Raw genomic sequence first — 22,630 nt, forward strand, 5'->3', positions numbered from 1 at the left:
ATGAATATTACACGGTGTAAAATATAATTATTTAAACCAGCCAATGAACGGTAGAAAGGCTTTTAAGTATCCACACTTCCATATGTATGGCTTCAGATGGAGATACATAAAGAGAGATAAAAAATTATACTTTCCACAAGTCCAAGACGAAATAATGTTGGAGAAATTAATATTCTCCCATTATGAACTTTCAAGTGTTAAAACGTTGTAATAAAAATGCAGAAGAGAAATGTATGGGGTGCCTTTGAACTTTCCTTATGACGAATTTAAAATGACGGTCATAAATAATTTTCGTCGGAGAGCGTCAGCATTTATCACCTTTATTCAAAATTAAATTCGAACGAGTCGTTCTCTCGAACTTGGCGAGATGAAATGAGAATAGTTGTACGATTTCCCGTCGAACCGGAAACACCTTTCCACCCGCCGCCACTTCCGCCCCTGGCCGCCGGACGCCGCACGCCGCGCCAGGTGTTGGGGAGAAAAGCTTAGGCGTCACTCAAACACTTGCTCCCAAAACTCGGATAAATAAAATATCAATTCAAGATCTTCCATCAAAGGGTGACTGAGACATTCTTGTTGGTTGTTTGCGTTAAGACAGTAATTTGCATGTATATACATATATATATATATATATATATATATATATATATATATATATATATATATATATATATATATATATAAACATATATATATATTTATATATATATATATATATATATATATATATATATATATATATATATATATATATATATATATATATATATATTATATAAATATATATATATATATATATATATATATATAGATATATATATATATATGTATAAATATATATATATATATATATATATATATATATATATATATATATATATATATATATATATTTATTTATATATTTATATAAATATATATATTTAAATATATATATATATATATATATATATATATATATATATATATATATATATATATATATATATATATATATATATATATATATATAATATATATATATATATATATATATATATATATATATATATATATATATATATACATATATATCTTCTTACCCTTACCAATGGTGCATAGGGCAGTACATGAAAGGTGATCAGCCATCCGCTTCAAGTACCAATCCTGGGTTATACTGAATACATTTGAGAGTGAAAAAATCACTTATATTTATTTGAGACCCCCCCTTAGAATTAAACCCGGAACCACCAGTACGGTAGCCGAGGACTTGAATTGAACTGCGATTAGTATTCTATATGATAGTTGACGTTTCAACTTCGTATTATAGTTAAAATTGAATTTACTACTTATTTGCAATTGTTACATGGTAAACTTTCGTTGAAATCCAAGCTCAGACATCTATTTTTGAACAGTTCATTTATCTTTATTTGACAATACCCTTTTAACTCGTACTTTTCTTGCTAATTTTTAAGTAGCGTATATGCCTTTTTACTTATTACTCAAGGAATACAAGTGGAAATTTAGCATGTGTTAAAATTATTAAATAATAAAAAAAATGGATTTTTTAAATTTCACACGGAAAAACTGATTTATAAGCAGTGCTTTCGGTATTTATTTATGTGTATAACTTAATGGAGTAACCTTATTCGAATCTCTGCACGCGTTCAAGCGAGGAAATAATGCCGAAGTTTATTGGTCAATCAAAGTAGAAAAAAAAAATCATCAATGTATGTCCTCGAAACATGGCGAAATATTCAGCTAAACCTTTGGGGGGCAATAAATAACCCTAACGTCCTTCTAATAATAATCGTATTATGTGATATCGACCCCTATAAAGCGTACTCAGAATGGAGAAAATTTACCGCTAGCATTCAGAGTGGACCGTAAAATAAAACAAAAAGCATAAAACCCCACAAATATGCAGCCGAGAACTGATTTATTTTTTGCCCGCTGATCGGTCCTTATGGAAACCCTTTCTGATTCAACAATAGAGAGAACAGATCGATTAATCTGTGTATAAAGATTATTTATGAGGTTTTGTGAAACATAATCAATACTCCGTGATTGAGCTACGAGAATATGGTGAGTTTATAAAGCGAACATTCATACATTTTAATCAGAGATAATACGAATATTAATATGCAAAAATATAGACTTCTGATCTTATTAGCTGAATTTATTAAAGTATGTACGAGAAATATTAGGTGCTGAGTGACAGTCCATTCCAGGCATGAATGGTCTACAAGCGATCTCACATAAAGCTTCTTTGAAATAGTAAAAATTATTTCGCTGAATAATTTAAGCATAGCAAATAAAAACTGCAACTCTAATATTAAGAAAAAAGAAAAGATTTCTGCATTTTGGAGTGCACTGCCCATAATCGATAGTTTCATTTTCTTTTTTTTTCTTTTTTTTTCTTTTTTTATTTATTTATTGTAGTTTTCATGTAGTAGTATTAATTTCATCCTAAGCTATTGCATTTACGTATTCTATCAAACATTTTCCACCCATGCTTCCGACAATCTTCATTCCAACATTTATAAATCATGCTAGCACTGCATCTGTTCAACGTGGTACCTTATTAACGATCTGTGTATAGTATATCAAAAAAGTCGTTTACATAATGATGATACTAGGGTACATCTTTTAACATTTTTTCATTTAAATGTGAATAAAATTAAACGTAAGTATTTTTATATTATCAAGCATTTTAACTCTATTAATTCATAAGTGACATTTTTAAAATTACTCATATGTTAACTGAAAGCAAAAATCCTTAAAATTATTATACTTAAGGCCATGATTAACAATTTTTAAACAGTTGTTTTCCTCGGAAATTTATTGAGATATTTTGGATCACATTCTGGTAGATAATCATAACCTGAACTGCAGAAAAAGTTTGTCACAGTGTAGTTATAATATGGAATGTGTAAAAACGAAAACATTTCAATTATTTAAAACATAAAGTAAATAAGACAATTACTAAAAAAATATATGTCGCATGAAGTCGTTGAGCTTTCTGATATTGGAATGCAGGTCGAAAAATAATAAATGTTGCCAACATAAATATGTACGTAAGTACATGTTGTCTCGTGGCCCTACCGAGAGCGGAGGCATATTGTGGGGTGGGAGAAAAATGAGGGGGGATTAGAAAATCATAAAATCACGTTCGGTACAGATCCCTGGCGGCATCCAATATACGTCAAACCAGATGATGGAAAATGATCGGATTCCGGCAGATTTTCCCAACCGCGGTAAGGAGATATTCTCAATAGGCGGGTGCGAGTGGCGTGAATGAATCAAACATGCTGCCGTGAATCTCTTATTGAATCAAAAAATTCGAATGAAACACCCCCACGACCACCCGTGATTGAGAAACCAACTCCACGCCTACTTTAAACATGTATTTAAAAAAAGTTATAAGTCCAAAAAATGCAATCATACAGTAGAAAAAAAAACTGTTACTTGTATTAAAAAAAGGAAAAATTATTTTGCTTTGATAATGTTATTTGTACTGATATTTTTCTGTAGTATTTTTCCACTTTTATTTTATTTCACTAGTGGTCGGGTTTTGTCATTATCGACATCATTAGACTGTTGTTTAAATATTTGTCATTTTGCTTGTAAAATATTTATATTTGAATATTTAGAAAAATGTTTTGGATCATAATTAATGATTTCATTCCTTAAAGATTACTAATGGTTTCAAAATACTTAAAGTAATTGACCATTTAATATAGTGCATCTGACTTTGTATGTTACTAAATTTACTTTAAAGTACAATGATTTATTACGCTTCCGCAAATTATTCAGAACAAGGTTTTTTATAAATGTTTCTTAAATAACGAATGATACATTTATAAAAACAGATCTGAAAAATGTTACAAAAAAAATCATTCAAATTTTTATTTTTTTATTTTTTTCGATACCACAATTAAAAACATTATACTTTAATTTTGAAAGTTCTTTATAATGTGAATACCAAACTAAATTTCAAGTTTTATAAAGTAAAATATTGAAGAACCTTGATTTACAGTTACATAAAACGAAAATTTACATTATTTTATAAATAGTTCGTTTGTAAACAATGTACCATTAATAATGTATATGTATATTTTTTAAAAGGTTCAAGATAGAAGATAAAGCAAAAATAAAAGGAAAATATCAACATTTTCTTAAAACATTTAAAACGTCAAAACCAGGAACACAAATGTCTGGGAATCAAAAAAAAATAAGTGTTCAGAAAAAATGCAATAAAAATGGTTATTTTAAATCAAAAAATTAAGGCAAGATTCAAACAATATTTTTAAAAGAGCGACTAGTATTTAAATAATTTATATAATATGATCGAAGTGAATAATGAGTTTTTTTTTTAAATACGTTTGTATGTATTAACACTCATTTGAATGTACAAATCTGTGTAATTAATTAATTTTCAAAACAAATGTGACTTTGAACGTTTTCGAAATACGGAATTCATTTTTTTACTGAAGCAATTTGATCCAATAAACTCGAGCCAAATATATATTTTAGAGGGAGTCGGCATATTCACTTGAGTAAATTGTATGCCCTCCAGATATATCCGATTGCTTTATCTACATTCTTATCATATTATATTTTGTGGAACGTTCTCGTGTTTCGGGATACTCGTAAGTTAGTAAAAGAACGAAGACGTTGATTACATTTCAGGTTTGATTGCGGACATAATCAATTCCAAATAATGAAAAAAAATATTTTATTTTATCCAAGAACGTGATTTACAAATAACGTTTTTTTCTATAAGAACTAAGTACGTTTATTATAAACTTTTTTTAAATGTTTTAAAGGACAATGTTGATATAATGATTATTTAAAAAGTATATGATAATACGATAATCTTGAATTCCAAAAAAAATGTTTAAATCTAATAAATATACTTACGAATATCTTTCTAGTAAAAATGAAAATTTGAGTATAGCATATTCGAACAAATGATATTTATTGAAAATATTTCAAGATTATTGTGGATTTAAGTTTTGTACGGACATTTCTTGGAGGAACTGCATTACATAAATTATACTCGTAAAACAATAACTATAGTACTTTCCCACATTAATTTATTTTAATCAGTGATCAGATTTCTTTTTCATCACAAGTCTGACGATGTCGGTAAGAAAAAAATCGGTTATTGGTCGATAAAAAGAAAATGGAAAAACTATTCGTTTACTACATTTCTTATTTTTATTATTCATAATTCCCTTATAAGCAAAATGTTTTTTATTTGTAATTGGAAAAATTACTAAAAATCTAATGAAAGCAATAAATAATACAATAATTAATTTTGTTTTGCTCTTTTTATTTATTTAATAAAAGTGATCACTTAAATCAGTCTGTGATAGGTCCATAGCACTGTAAACACACAGACTGTCATATTCTTCTTAATATTTATAATAGATAATATTATAAATATTCTTTAAGTCTTAAATACTTTCTTTTTCAGTAATTTCTTTATGAAATTGTTTATAATCTAGTTATATATCTATTGATTTGGCGTTTAATTTGTAGAACTCCATTTTAATTTATGTATTAATTGTTAAATCAAACACAGATTATCTGAGCCTTCTGAGTTGTATTTTATTGTTAAAAATTACATTTAAATTAGTTATGGCTTTTTTAGAAAATAAATATAAGTGTACGTACCTACATACTTCATTAACTATTATTGTCTCGCGTAAATTATTACTGCACATGTTAAAACTATAACTTAAGTACCTAGAATTGTATAGCTACATAAGGACATAAGAAGAATATAAGGACCGTCAGTCCATTTAATCTTCACATTCGTTTGATAATGCCATAACCAGGTGAAACAATTGTCACAATATTAATTATTATGTGTTTTTTAACAATAAAATACAGGAGTTAAATTTACTTATTATAAATAACTCCTGTAATTCTCCTCCTCCTGTAAAACTCCTGTAACAAATAAATAATTCCTGTAATTGTAGATAATCCAGATTTTGTGAACAAGTATTTGGACACACTCAAAATGTTGTAAATAAAATACAACTCAGAAGACTCGAAAAATGTGTGTTTGTGTTAACAATTAATACATAAATTATAATCTAGTTTATACTTTGATGAATTTTAAATTAATGAACTTTGTTTTAACCATTTTTTTTCTCTAAAAAAGTGGTTAAAACAAAGTTGATTAATTTTATAAAATTTATAAAATCTGTCACAAAGTATCTGCGGAAAACATTCAAGAAATAAGAGTTAATTGTAATAAGTTTATGTCACCACAATTTTTTTCTAAATTTTGGTTGATACTTTTATGCTGAATTCTTCCATTCGCGTGTTAGTATAACATATTGTATGTTTAATAACGACTTTATATCTTTACATGGCGACATGATATATTATTGTTCGATATTGAAAATCGTTTTTTGCGCTGCAATTTTCTACGTTTCCGAATATTGGGTTTCGTAAATGCGGAACAAAAAGCAAGACACGGGAAGGATGAAGCTATTCCAATGGTACCTTGTGGGACTCCGCAAAAAAGTAAAGCGGACATTATTCACATTTTACGATACCCTGATATGGGATACGAAGGGCCCACATTAACATACGCGGCGGGATAAATGTGGGTTTATTACCGTGATCTTTTAACCTTCAAGTGGCGTCACGGTTTTATTTTACACCCGTGAAAACTAGCGAATTATAACACATTTCTATTTTGCGTTTGGCTTTTTTGTAACATAAAGTAAAAAATTTAAAACTACTTTTTTTCGACTGGCGTCACGGTTTTATTTTATACCCGAGAAAACTAGGGAATTCCTTACCACGATTATGTTTACATAATATTTAGTAAAAATTCATTTTTGTCTTTGATTTGGAAGGTCATTGAAGAAAGCTATATTATTTACAAATTCACAACTAATGACAGCATCGTTAGAAAAAATTATAACTATTATGTAAAAGAAATCCAACAACAGTGCATGAATACATATTTACAAAAATTATGTAATGTGGATGATTAATAATGGACAAAGTAGTGAACGTTACCCCAAGTATATAAAATTATCACTTTAACCAGCCGATTGCAGGTTGTAAGTCTTGGAATCTTCAGATTTCTATCTCCATTCGTTAAAAATGATAAATACTTCGATTTAGTTGAGATCACTTTAATATATAAATTTACAAAATAAATATTGTTAAAAATACTTAAACTATAATTTTCTCATAATAACTACCGAATATTTTGAATCTAGAAGTACGAAGTAGTTTCATTTTAAGTGTTTAAAATTAATAATCATATAACTTTTAAACGCATATATATAAGTGAACATCGAAAAATCATTACAGTACGTATTAAATCTTTATAGAATTCGAATGAAGAAAAAATGTATGGCGACAAGATGCTGGATTATGCTCTGCCACTGGAAGGTTAAATGGGTGCTCGATAATAACCCGGGAAATACATTATCCACAATAAATAATTCCTTCGATGTAACGGTTTTCGTTTCTCCGAAAATGATATAAAAAGTGATATGTTACTTAGACAATATCGTATAAATTATATAAAAACGATTATCATAGCTGTGAGTATCGCAATAATATTTCGTATGTTCCTACATTTATCAAATAAAAACCTTTCAACTATGTCGCGGAAAATAAAACAAAAACAATTTTTAATACATTAAAAAAAAAAAAAACTTGTTTGGTGCGTCAAATAATACTAGATGACATATTGATGTATTTCAAATAACGATTGCTTAGGTAAATGTTTCATTTTCAACATCTTCTAATGCTTTTTTTTAAGTAATTTTTTTTTTAAATGTTCACAATATATATATATATATATATATATATATATATATATATATATATATATATATATATATATATATATATATATATATATATATATATATATATATATATATATATATATATATATATATATATATATATATATATATATATTGATATATACAAATATATAAAATGACAATCTTTTATAAAAATGAAAAACAGGATTGAACATTTTACTATCGCCGTGACGTAGTTCGGTAGCCTCTCAACTGTGAAACTAGCGTCACGGGTTCGATTACTGTCAATTGCAGAATAAATTCAAGAAGATTTTTTGTATTGGTCTGCGTGTTTGTTATCTAATTTTCACATTTATTTTCCCCATCCTTACTATCCTACTTCCAGGTATTATACGTTTCTGCGAAATGAATGAATGAAAGGAATAACCTGCGAAACCTCTAAAAAATAGAGGCTTTGCAGATTATTCATTTGAATAAAAATAAATACGGTTACTTTTTCGGTAATATACGGTATTTATATTTCATTTTTGGGTTTTGTCTCTTTGTTAGTTAAATATGATGTAAACACAATTAATTAATGTTGTATGTACATGAATATTGTTGAATCGGATATTGGATAAATTACACATGAGTATCAAATATATACATTTGAAATATTACACTACATATTCAATGAATATTAGATTTATGAGGATTAATCCGATTGGCTTTGTGATGTAGTTTATTCCTTTCATTTGCTGAAATGTATCGATTCAACCTACTAATTAATGTAAAGGCCTTTGAAGGCGTTTGTATCATTTTAGTTATATATGGTACTTCATTTCATCATTGGTGTGTAGATTCTCCCTCAACACAAATTATTTCAAAGAAGATGTTTGCTTCGAAACTGGTTGTCGAAATAATAATTGACAGTTAATGCATTTAGTTTGATCAATGCTAATTTACGAATAAATTTTTAAATATCTAAATAGCAAATTTAGCGAATCTGTACTTTTGATTTTATATCTATTTATATTTATTTTTTGATATTACTCGTATATCGGACTTGACATAAATTTGATCATTTGAGTTGTCTTGAAAAATGAAGGCGAATATTTTTTAAATTCATCGTTGAGTTTTCGTCAAGTAACATTTCTTTTTAAAAAATGGTTAGGACTTAACTTTTTTTTCTTTAAGGATACATAATTAATAGATATGTGAATATTCTTCTCATCCTTATCAGCACACAATGATGCATAGGGCACTGCATCGTATAGAAGTAGTGTTATCTTAATCGTTAAATACACGAAGGAAAGGTAATCAGCCTTCCGCTTCATGTACCAGTCCAGGGTCATATTATATACTATCACTAATATTTGTTTTGACACTCGGGAATCAAACCCGGGACCTACAGCATGGTAGCCTAGCGCGCTAACCACCACACTATGGAGGCGGATGTGAATATTATTGACCCAAATGTTACATTAATATCTGAACCTTACAATTGTCTAAATTGAATGCTTTCAATGTTTGTTTAAATATGTAAATTGTAACACAAACGTTATTTAAATTAGTGGACCCATAACCTTTGGTCGTAAGCTTAAAAGGACTTTAATGGTTTGTGGAAGTTCTAATGTATTGTATAAGTTGAATACAATACGAGGCAGAAATTAATTCAACATTAATGAGAACACGTCTTTAGACAACCCCTATTTAGATAACACGTCCATAGTTTCGAAGCAGGACCATTCCGCTAAAGTCGGAAATTTTAAACATTTACGTATCCTAGTTCCAGCAACGATCTTTGTTCTTATTTATGCTCATGGTCCTTAATACAATACATCTAGGCATTTCCAAATTATTCTAAATTTCTGTCAACAAGCAATGAAGAGAAAGCGAACACTTGTTTTTCCATACATATACTTTATTTTCCCTTTAACGAAAGAGAAAATTAAGTATGTGTATGGAAAAATAAGTGTTCGTTTTCTTATTATGGTAACTGCAGACAGTAGGTAGAATTCCATATTGAATTGTTGGTTAATTTATCCAAAATTAAACATGGTTTATTGGATTGAATTCTACATTTATTTATGTACGAGTATGCTAATACGTGAAGCGTTTCGTCTTATTAAGACATTATCAAACACTCACAAGAGTGTTTGATAATGTCTTAATAAGACGAAACGCGTCACGTATTAACATACACATAAATAAATGTAGAATTCAATCCAATAAACCTTGTTTAGTTTTGGATATTTATTACCCAACAATTGTGCGTTTTCTCTTTGTTCTAAGCACGTTTAAATATTACTCAAATTTTATTCATTTTCAATGTCGAATCTTTGTTTTAATTTTCTTTTGTATATTTTTTTCAATGTTATAACGTAAACTTCTATACCTACTTGCAATACTATATATAATTTACCTGCGTAAGTATATCAGCTACCACTAGTCAGGCCGTAATAAGCCATTTTTAATATTTTCTATTTTCATCCAAAAAACATTCATATGATTAAAAAAAGCTACAATTTTAAAACGATAGTTTTAAAATTAAAGCTTTTTATTCATTGACAACCCATCATTTTTCATGCAAGGCTTTAAAATGTTAAAATTACAATTTAAGGAATTCTAGATGTTTTACGGAGCCAGCCAAATAAACAAATTATTTGAACATAAAATAACAATCTTGTATGCATATGTTTTTTAAATATCATATATAAATGGAATTCTAAAAGAGAAAAAAACGCCAAAGTAAACAATTACTACAATAATTATTTAAAATGTTAAGCTTAATTTTTCACTACCTCATACATACCTTTATTAAATAAATAAAGACGTGATTTTGTGTAACACATTTATAAAAGAGATTTAAATGTGTCTAATTTAATTATTTAAAGTGAGAATTTTACGTTGATTGCACATATTTATAAAATAAGAAAATAAGGAGGACTGACTCGAGTACTAAAATGAAATATGAGCGGCATTAATTTTCCCCGAGCTACGAATTATTTGTTGTTAATATATCATTAAAGTTCAGCCATGAATAATATATATTTTGAGTTAATTAAAGCATGTTCTAGTATGGATATGTTTACATCCTTAGTGGCGCAAAGTTCCTATTTGAATTCAACAAACAAGGTTACAATCCTCCGTCACGCGTCCGCATGCAAAGTCCCTCCGCGATACAGAGCCCCTTTCAAACACATGCAAATATTCATAATAGCTCTTGTGTGTGGGGTATGTAATTATTGTTGTTTCACCATCACATGCGAGCTTTCATTTCACTGATACAACGACAGGACCTGTAAAACATGGACGCCGTATGAAGTGCGCTGCGGTCGTACTAGAGTGTGAGTGAATGCATTCAACGTGAACGGGATAGAATGGAATATCGCAGGGTTGTGTATTATATCATAATTTTCATGGTTACTTTAATCTGCTTGCCCGGCTTTCAGAATTTCATACGTTGGGAATTGTATTGTATTTCTAAAATAATCAAAAAATAGTATTATTCAATCTTTGAAAATAATGATGATACCTGTAAAAAATTGGATTTCGATAAAATTAGAAAAAAAACCCATCTCTATATTGAGTTTGACGAAACTCTTTAATGTTCCTAAATTTAATCATCCTTTTCGAAGTTTCTTCCTATTTTACATTGTGCTTCCCAAATTTGCAAGACCTGTCTCGCTTCATCCGGTATATATTTATATAAAAAAAGGCCAAGATGAGACAGAATACACAAAAAAGGACGGCATTACAATGTCAAAGGAAAAAGTGGGACGAAAAGGGATCAAACCCATTAAGGCAAAGCCTGGAACAACCCTAGCACATGGGATATACCCCGTGGTAAAAGTCGAAGACAGAAAGCAACCCTCCTAATAAATATACAACCACCCCAACCTGTATGAAGATTGTCTGTGAGGAATAATAGTAACTTTCTAGTCTTCTCCGCCGGATTTATATGGAACTTCTTGATTTGTATTTATGACATGCATATCTCTCATAATATTACATCTGAATGAATCCCCAGTAAGGATTTGTAAGTTTTATTATAAATATACGGAAACAGTGCAAAGTTTATTCTCATCGTATACATCGCATTTGATGTGCTTCAACAAACCTAATATGTAGTATATAAAACAAGAAGAAAATAAAAACTGAAAACTAACTTAAGTGAAAAACATCAATTTGGATTAAAAAATATTGTAAGACTTTAAACCGCTTAAAATGCTTAAATTGAAATAAGATCGGTATTTCTTCTGTAAAATAAAAATGAAATTAAACAAATCAAAATTTAATATTCAAAAAGCACTGACATGTTTTTTTGATGAATTAGATTCAACAAAGTATAAAATCTATTTTCAAGTAGTGCATTGGCAAAGCATAAAAATTCCATTCGTTATTTATAGAACTTCATTTCGATTTTGTTAAACGGAAAAGTAAATAAAAGCATAGATTTTCCATATCATTATAATGTTCTAAACGTTGTTCTTAGGGTAAGTTTTCAAAATTCATTAAATGTATTTTGTATTTAACTTTGAGTAACAAAACATCACTTTATATTTCAACCTATTTTGACGTCTTTCTATGCATTGGTCATTCTTATCAAACCCCATATATTGCTTAATGCATACGAATCACAACAGATTTTTATAAATATTGGTATTCGCCAAGTCAAAGTTTAATGTAAAATACATGGATATTACTGCAAAGCAACTGTCGCTTCAAATAATTAAAATTATTAAATCTTTAAATGCATCTTGACTGATTTCATTATTCAGTACTTTTTTGCAGTGTTAAAACCATAGTAAAATGTTGATATTTAAAAACATATTTTTAACCTGGCATTTGAGCAAATTTCAACTACGTTTTAAACCTATTAATAAATCTTTGTCGGATCAAATTAATGTAACAATATTATTTTTACATTCAACGATTATTTTCTTAATGTTTTTTTTTAATTAATACATTTGAATTTATGATATAATAAAAAATGTACCCCTTTTAACTGAAATAAAAATGTATTATTGGTATGTTAAATACTTTAATTAAGGAAAAAACTAATTGACTAATTTGATTTTTTTCGGTAACCATAAATTTAAAACAATGTGTATTAGGTACAACTGGAATAAAAAAGTCAGAAAAATAAAAGCTCAAAAAATAAAAGTTCAACTTTTATTATGTTTTAATTGTACATTATTAAAATTGCATATTCCGTTTGATTTTTCTACCCCAGCCGTCACATCATCGTTTTTCTTATTTAGCCGTTACGTAAACACGTGTTGAGAGCGAGCACATACAAAATCAGGGTTGCCAAAATACACGATGCATCCCTGTCCTACTAAGAGCACTATTATTATTTCATGAGCGAGACGTGCGGCCCCGCCCCTACCCCCACAGCCGAGCTGCACACCCTCCTTCGCACCGCACCCGGGACACATCACCTACAGCCACCCAGTTTGACTTATTCACGATTCAAACGCAAGTAAAGTGAACCTATGTTTACACACGCCCGCGGTCTCAGGTGATGCCATATCACGGCGATACACTGTTACTGCATAGGTAGGGTTACCATAAATCCTTGACCATAAACTGACACGCCGGTCGACGAGAATGGAAATTTATTTTTTTCGTCAATCAAGTTATTAAATAGTATTATAAATTTATTAATTAATTCGGCAGTAACTTTGTGGTAAAATCTATCCATTTTTAATTAATGTTTTACTTAGTAAATAACACTATTTCTTAAAATCTACTGTGACACGTATTTCGATGCATTCCGCATCATTTTCAAACACCGTATGTGAAGCTAATTTTAAATTTTAGAGTTGGGTCCTTGGGAAGTTGAAGGTTGAAGGGTAGGAGCTGTTTCTTATTTTTATTTGTTTTTGTAATTTTTATTTTTTATTTTTATTTCTTATCAGTGGGAACAAAGACAAAAGGGGGAAGCTTTAGTCATTATCATATTGTTAATTATGGGTTTATTGTAATTATATTTTTATGAATATCTTTTGTTTCAAAATGTTACAGTTTATGGCTTTTCGTATTAATTATTTTTAGGATTTCTACGTTATGGTGGTTAAATTTGTGGTCATTGTCTATTAAATGGCTTGCCCAGGCAGACCTCCAAAAAGATGGAATGACAGCTGGGAGTCAACATCCCAAGAGCTACAAGTGGAGGCACAAACAGATCCTAGGAGCTAGAAAAAGAAGAAGAAGAAGATGAAGAATACATCAATACACGATGTAGGTTATGTAATACCTTTGCAATTTTTTAAAGCCTATCATTTTAATAAGGGTTTATTTGGAACTATTTGTAAAAAAAATCAAAAATATTTGTAAAAAAAATCAATGATTTGAGTATTTGATAAAAAAAAAAGAGTAGTGATTATGTAAAACTGAGATAATAATTAAATATATTATGTATTTTAACATTTGAATGGCTTAAATTTTGCTTCTTCAAAAGCTTCAACTCATATTAATAATCAAACCCTTTGAAAGGATGATTGTGGAATCCCTACCCAAAATTAACCTTTAAAGGTTTATAAGATAAACAGAAAGTTGTAATATGTTACGAGCTAAAAAAGTTCAATATTTAATACGTTCGATTTTCCCATTCGTTCAAAATTAAACTACCCATGCCCATGTGCTTAATCTGACGAGAAAATAAAATGATGTTTGAAGTTTTCAACTTCATTAGCTTTCCGCTATAAAAGTTGTACGATTTGACTATTTTAAAATGGATCATATTTTAAAAACAAACAGAAACTTTTTTATTTCTGTAATAGCGGTTAAATAAAAAGCGTGTGATCAATGAAAACTTAAAAATATTTACTTCAATGTTGAAAACTTATTAGTAAAAAAATACACTTTAAAAAGTAGTATTTTTTTTCTTAAGTAAAATAAAGTGTCATTGACTTACGGATTATTACCAAGATGAAATATGGAATTTTTTCCGACTACAAAACATTTTGCTTGATCATGTGCATATTTACAATAACAATTATTATTAACTTATTAAAGTAGATGTCAAATCTAGAGCAAATTTATTTGATCTGTTAAAAACCGCGACATCAATTATGATATATGGTACATATATGTATCATCATGCAAGTTTTATGAAAGTAAAGTATCATAGCCGCAAGCTTATCTGATTAAAAATATATGGATTATCGAATACAAACATCTATTTTTTAATGAAAATCACTATTTCAAAATTAAGAAATATTTTTATTACATAGATTTTTCCTTACCATACATCTAAATAAAAGTAATTTCAACTCTTTAAGTGATTTTTTATACAATTATTACTGAGTAGAAAACTTCTTTATGAGTAATGATTACGAAAAAACCCTGAAGAGGAATATGTTTACATATTTCCAAAAACAGGATTCTTCTTCTACTTACAAGTCTCGCTTGAATGTTCATAGTCTAAATTACAGCCTTGTTACAGGGTTACAGCCATCGTTTGAACAGACTAATAATATTATATGGCATTAGTTCTCACATAGTTTGTAGGACTAACTGCATGTAGGTATTTTGTACTAGCAAGCACTTATGTATGTTCATTCCTGAACTTTGCTTAACTTGCATCCATTCACTGGGGAACTATTTTAATCAAAATTGGAAATATTGATGACGTAAATCCAACTGTGCATAGTGCTTAAACTACGAGGATTGACCAAAATAGTTCAAAAATAAGTTAAATAATGGAATTTATCATTTTTGAGATATAATTTTGTACAATAAAGTCAAAATATATTGTTTTTTTTTATTTTATCAGTATAGTCATTTTTAGTAAATTGATTGTATAATCATATTTTTTACTAATTTTATTTATATATCCTAATAACTGAAAATTTAAGTTTGTGTGTAAAGTTTTCTATTACATTAAAGTTGTTAGGTCAGAAAAGTTTATTATATTTTTTTTTTAATAAATCGCAATTTGGAAATAAGAACAAAATTATTATTCTTAATTTTCTGATTTCAATTCACATCCCATGGCGCCTTCATTAACTATCAAGTTACCACCGTATTGGGATAGTTTGATCTTACAAAATACATTACAAATACAGTTAAAGTCCTAAGTTCCATCAAAATAATGTCATTGTAATAATTAGTGGTTGAACTTTGATAATCAGAAGTTTGTTGCAAGGAAGTTAAATATTATTGTTTTGAATTTGTGGATTCACAACTTTCTTAAAAATTAATTGAATTATTGTTTAATACGTTGTTCATGTTTTTAAATGTATCAATTGTGTTCATTAAAATTTAAAGCCACTTAGCTTTAAATTTTAGTTGTGATGAGATATAAATGTATACATTTAGTCACTTTGTGGTATTTTAAAAAATTTTGTTTTACTAAGTAAATGCCACTATTTCTTAAAATATTTTGAAACACGTGTCACAATAGATTTCAAGAAATAGTGGTATTTACTAAGTAAAACAAAAATAAAAACATAGACATATAACTAAAATCCAGTTTTACGATTTATTCTACAACCCAATTGCCTATGTATGTACATACGTATGTGTATTTTGGGTTTCAACATTTAAGCTACATACACTTTGAATCTCCGAGTAAACTTAAGTCTCCCGAAGAAAACGTAGCTTAATATAAAATAGCCGTCTAAAGTGTCACTTTATTATAAGGCGGTGAGAAAAAACTGCATTTTTCACTCTGCGAGAAGTTGATACCCCGGTTCAAAAGTCTGGACGAAGTACTCATAAGTTCACCTCCTAAAGTTTATTTTATGTGGATTTAATCTCGGCGTTTTTCTCAGAAATTTACGACTCGAAGTTCTCAAGGAGAAACATTAGCGGAGTATTATCAAGCAATGAGTGTTTTTACCGACCCCCGAGAAAACTGAGGAAAATGAATAGCTTCGCAGTATTAACTTTACTGTTTCGAGTGCAGTCTCTGGAGGGATGATAAAATTATTTTATACTACCATAATGCAACATAAGACAGGTGCACTTCATCTTCTCTGGAAAATAAAATTAATAAGCCGTTCATTTTTATCTTTGCGATTTTTTTAAGCGCACCCAATGATAATCCAGTAAGATACCTTCCACAAGTGATACATTCTTTGCGACCTCATAATGAGATTAAATATATATTTAAAGTAACGAAATAGGTCATTTGCAATTAAACATATGCTTATCGTTACTTAAATAAGTAATGAGGGCAATTCCGTGTTTTATATATATATTTTTTAAATAACGTAAAGAACGACCACCAAGCAGAATTCGTGAATTCTAAAATTCGTGAATTCTAAAAAATGTTGTTTAGTTTTTATCATTTATTTGTACTAAGAAGAAAAAAGTAACATTGTTGGCGTTTTATGACTTTAATTTATATGATTGTGTGGTTTAAGCGACATTACATTTTTTTAAATGGACAATGTTTAGACAAGAAAAAAATCTTGCAAATCTGCTCGAACTGTAGGGATATTCATAGTTATTTATAAATGATAGGAGAATAAACACAACTATTTGCTGTTTTTTTCCAAAATAAAATTGGTAACTGTTGTGGATAAATTGTGGTATTTAATTTATGTGTACACGATCGATATTTACACTACAGTTTATGAAAGACTCGCTTATAAATTTTATTTTTATTTATTTGGAACAATTGGTTTTAAGTGCATAAAAACGCATGAGAATAAATATTTTTCTTTTTTTTTCATTTTTAGAAGCTTGTATTTTTTTAAAGTGAAATGTAAACTTAAGTATACTCAATCCATCGTAGGACGAGGAATATTAAATTAGCAAGTAAGTAAGTAACACATTTCCGATCTTTCCCGCTTAAATTTTAATTTCCTCAGCAGCGTTTAGCAAAAAACTTTAGAATAAATCATTCGAAAAGTTGGTTAACCAATTTACTTCACAATTGATGCCAGTGACTGACTGGAAGTTTTCTGTTGAATTAACTTCAATAAATTGTCTGAAAATTGTAATTGAAATTACGATCAAAGTATTTTCCATTCTATTCTATTCATTCAAATCTTATAGGATTCTTAAAGTAAGACATTCTCACTTTGATACGTTAAATTGAAGTTTCATAAATTTACATTAACTTTAATACAGAAGAACCCTATTTCATTTGTAGCTGACACTTTTAATGCTAACTTTAATTCTGTTTACGAAATTTCATTTCGTCATCGAGGAAAAGATTTATGAAATTCAACTCTTAAATATTCACTATATTTTAAGATTTAAAAATATTATTTTAATTTATTTATTTTTATACAAAAATGTTAAAAATGTTAGTTTATAACCACCCACCGTTTTTTTAACGGTGAGAGGTTATATACTAATATTGTAAACATTTTTGTAGAAAAATAAATAATTAAAAATGACTTACCACAAAGTAAATACTTTAAATATTCATAATATTGAGAAAAGATTATTTAAAGTTTAAAATTAAATTAGTAAAATATCTATTTTGTAACTTTAAATGAATTCGTAAGTATATACTTAAAGTTAAAACACGTTAATTACAGAATCGAGACCTTTATAGGTAATGGGTAACTCATGGTTAAGAAATAAGAAACAGGGACTAAACCCAGACTACACTTTAAATCTACTTGTATAAAAAAAAAAAAACAAAAAAAGTAATGCATGCCTGCAAAGATTGGCCTGTAATATTAGAACTGGGGAAATATCATAAAAAAAATATTTATGATATTTCACTCTCATATGTATTTATCACCCTGAGCTACCTTAATTACCTGCAACGTAGGACTGATCAACTTACCCTTATATATTAGACTATCGAGATAACCTACGTCATAGTATGCAGTGTCCTTTGCATCCTATCACCCTGAGTATAAGAACATGGTGGTGGAATGAACACACTTTTTAGTATTAACTCACATACTCCGCCGACAGTAAAAGGTTTATTGAAAGCATTAGTAATCATATTTTTCTTTGATCGCGAAAAACTTTGCATGATAGATTAAATACCGATAAAAGAAGAAGAAGAAAACTTTTTTTTAATGGATGAGTCCGAATGGAAACCATAAGTGTCTTCACCGGACCTAGGAATACAGGGGAAGCTTTCAGAGTGCCCTATTCACCATTCGGTGTAGATAAGTATTCAAAAGAAGACAAAATATTATAATTCATAAGTATGAATGGAATATTTTTGACGTTCTTCAATATAATCAGATATTTTAAGTAATTACAGCAGCGTTTTTGTCAGGTTCTAAATATATATTTTCATGTGGATTTTATATTTATATTTAAATTTAAAAAACACTATTATTCATATTTTTGTGACATAGTTATTATCTGGCGAGCCATTGAAAAGTATTCAGATGGTAATTATCTTTGTGTTGTTTATTCCTGGTTACCTGTTCTGAAACCAACTGAGAAAAGAGCCAAAATAAATGTCAAAACTTTTTGAATACAAATTTCGGGGACTTTTTACTTTATTCTGCTCCGAAAGAAAAGAATATCTCCGTAAATGTAGCGTAATTGTTCCGCTGAGGACTTTCTGAATAAAAGATTTGCCGGATTCCGTTTTTAGTAATAAGACAGTTACAGAAAAATACTACTTCGACCGTTTTTGCGAGTTTTATGTTGTTGTTAGAAAAAGCAGAAATATCTTACATGCTTATTTTATTTCTCGAGAATAAACCGTAACTTTGTAAGTTGTTTGATTTCTTTATGGTTACAAAAACAATCTAACTCTTTACTATCAATAAATTTATAATACCAAAATACATCAACTCGCGGAAAGCATTCATCCAGGGAAAAACTTTCTGGGGTTATTTTAAGCTGTTTTAAGTTCGCCAATATACATATTTTGTCTTATTTTTATTTTGATATAAACAAAATAAATGAGCAGGGAAGAAAGTAATAGGATTTCGCATACATTATACGAAATAAAAAAATAAACGCGGAATAGTGTGTATTTTTTAAGTTGTTCGTAATTATTGATCAAAATCTAACTTGAAATCAATATTTGTAATATGTAATCAATAAACTCAAAATTATTCTAACAGTATTTTAATACGAATATTCTCAAATCTTAGAAAAAAACTAAAAAGCGGTGAATTTTTTAAGAATCTATTAAACGATGTAAAAACCTTGTCAAATATCGTTTAAATAACAACGATTGAATTTAAACACTTAACGATATTAAATCGATAATGTGCATAACTCACTCCTATTTTACAACGCATACAATTTAAATAAATAATATACATATCTTAGGTAAATAGATACTTTTTAACGTAGACACTCATATCTTTCTTATACAGAAAATATACAAAAACAGCAATTGTACTTTGCAAGAGAGAGAAGTTGAATTAACTGATTTATTACGATAACCATATTTTAGTCGAATGCCACTTATACTAAAACTACATAAATCGTTATATTACAAACGTTAGGTCCCACGTCATCTGATAAATCACTTGGCGGTTATTTTTTCATAATGTTTTTTTTTATTTTATTTTATAAAAAGTTTAAATTTGATTTAATATATCAACGTAAAATTGGTAATTGGATTTTTAGTTTAAAGGTGGCATCGACTCTTGACATCTTGATTAAAAACAAATCTTGATTGATGCCTTATTTTTAATTATTTTTTAACAGATTATATTTTATAATCAATTTTGTATCAACTATAAAAAATCATCCATGTACGTATATCGTTTTAAATTTTGAAATTACCGCAAATTGTACAACGCCCATGAAGTATTTTTTTGTATCTTATTTTAACTTTTGAAAAGAATCAAGGCACCTCAAGGGCATTGCACAATTTACGATTTTTTCGATGATTTTTTTGTGTTAAAAAAATCCCTTTCTTCGGGAATTTTAATGATGATTTTTAAAATACAATTGATTAATTCCTTCGCATTTACGAAACCTATTAGAGTTTTGATAGCTTGAGTATTATAGAAATGATTGCTGAGTGGTTAGTTGAGCATACCATCAAATCAATAAGAGAAAATGACGGCTCAATTTGACTCAGCAGATATATGCAGTGATCTAAATGTATTAATCGAGTATCACTTCACCTCAACTCTCTGTATTCTCACGTGTATTATAATATAACTTGCATTAAGCGTGTTCAATTGTAATGACCATTTGGTGGTAACACACCTAGAAAATCGATTGACTCGGATTATTTTAGCAGGCGATATCAACTAATTTACGTACTTTTATACTAAAAAACTGTGAACGTTTAATATAGTATATATAATATATATATTTTGGTTGCACTTCCGGGATACAAGTAACTGACTAGTATTTTTTTAATTCTTCTGAAAAATTACTCAGTTTTTTTAATATTATTCATTTGCTTTAAAAAATACATACAATGATTTCATTTTCTGCTAATATTTAACACGTATTTATTACGTAATTACGTGTCCAGTCCATATTTAACATCGAAGAAAAGAGTTGATTTTATAATCTGGTTACTATTGCACATTTATGCTGATAGAAAATGCACCAAAAGCACTTTAAAAGCATATTGAATTATCAAAAATATATTTTATGGACAAAATGAACTTTATTTTCAAAACTATAATGAAGCTTTGAATCTTAACAAATATTATGACCTTAATATCCAAATGAATACAATGAATCAAAGATAAGTTTAAATATTTTTTTGTGGTGGTAAACGCGTTTTTCAACTGAGCTATAGTGGTCCTGGTCTATGTTTGAAATAAATATTAAAGTGAATTTTAACTGTAATATTTATTTTAAAACATAGACTTAAAGTGTAAGACTGATTATCCTCACGTCATCTTAATGATCAAGAAAACACTGCATCGCAGTGCATTTGGAGGATAAGGGTTAAAAGATAAAGAGTCATGAACAGTTTTAAATATACTTTTCGATAGTTTTTGGTTTATTTTATTTTTATAATTTCATATCTTGTATCAGTGTAGTTCAATATAAATTTATCGTCTTTCAATGACTTGATTAAAATACATTCAAAAATTTGTTTTACTTCAGCCTTGTCTATATCTATACAAGTGATGATAGTATCTTTATGAAGCAATGGTGTTAAACCATAATCATTTATCTAAATTTAATGACTCCAGTGACCTAGATCCTCCAATATTTTAACACAATGACTTATTGACTGAATTTTGTAGATGGGAAATTATATTAATAACTTTTTTTTATCAATACTCAAGCTTTATTTTATAGCTGTTTACGTAAAAATCAATAAATAACTATTATTACAGCATGCGATATTTATCTAACTGAACATATCCAAACGTTTTTACGCTAAATATAAACTCTTTATGATATATCACTTTTTTTTCAATTTGGTAAGCTTTGTAGCAAGTTTATAAATTTTATAAAACACACACTTTGCTTTTAACCGCTTTTATTTTCGGTACTATTATTTCAACCAGTTTCGACAAATACCTTGACTTTTTTCGGGATGGATTTATATGTATAATAGAGACATAGTATGAACCAATACTTTACAGGGTCATCCCTGAGGAAGACAAGGCTTTTGGTTGAAACTCGTTGAAATAAAAATAGCAAAAAAATAACAAACTAATCTATCATTCATTTTACGCTATAATCCATATCCGCACCCAATGGTGCATAGGAGACTGCATCTTATTGACGCAATGCTATCTTGATCTTTAGTTTAATAAAAACAAGGTGATCACTCCTGCACTTCAGGGGCCAGTCCAGATTAAATAAATATTAGAGCGTATAATCACTTATATTTATTTTCACTCCCCCTGTAAATCGAACTCGGAACCTCCAGCACGGTAGCTTAACACGGTAACCATTATACCACGGAAACGGACTGAAATATATATTATAATGAAATAAATAAATATCATTTCTTTTGACAAACTGAGAAT

The 22,630-nt window shown here is 28.4% G+C and overlaps 1 protein-coding gene across 1 annotated transcript in view; it reads right to left on the reverse strand.

Moving 5' to 3' along the window:
• The window catches only part of mmd (disintegrin and metalloproteinase domain-containing protein mind-meld), a 420,228-nt gene that overhangs the window by 396,600 nt on the left and 998 nt on the right, over positions 1-22,630 (reverse strand). The gene's annotated exons all lie outside the window — the stretch shown is intronic.

This window comes from Brachycentrus maculatus, unplaced genomic scaffold (assembly GCF_059751285.1).
Source record: "Brachycentrus maculatus isolate JH-2025_06_01 unplaced genomic scaffold, ASM5975128v1 h1tg000514l, whole genome shotgun sequence".
Classification (NCBI taxonomy): domain Eukaryota; kingdom Metazoa; phylum Arthropoda; class Insecta; order Trichoptera; family Brachycentridae; genus Brachycentrus; species Brachycentrus maculatus.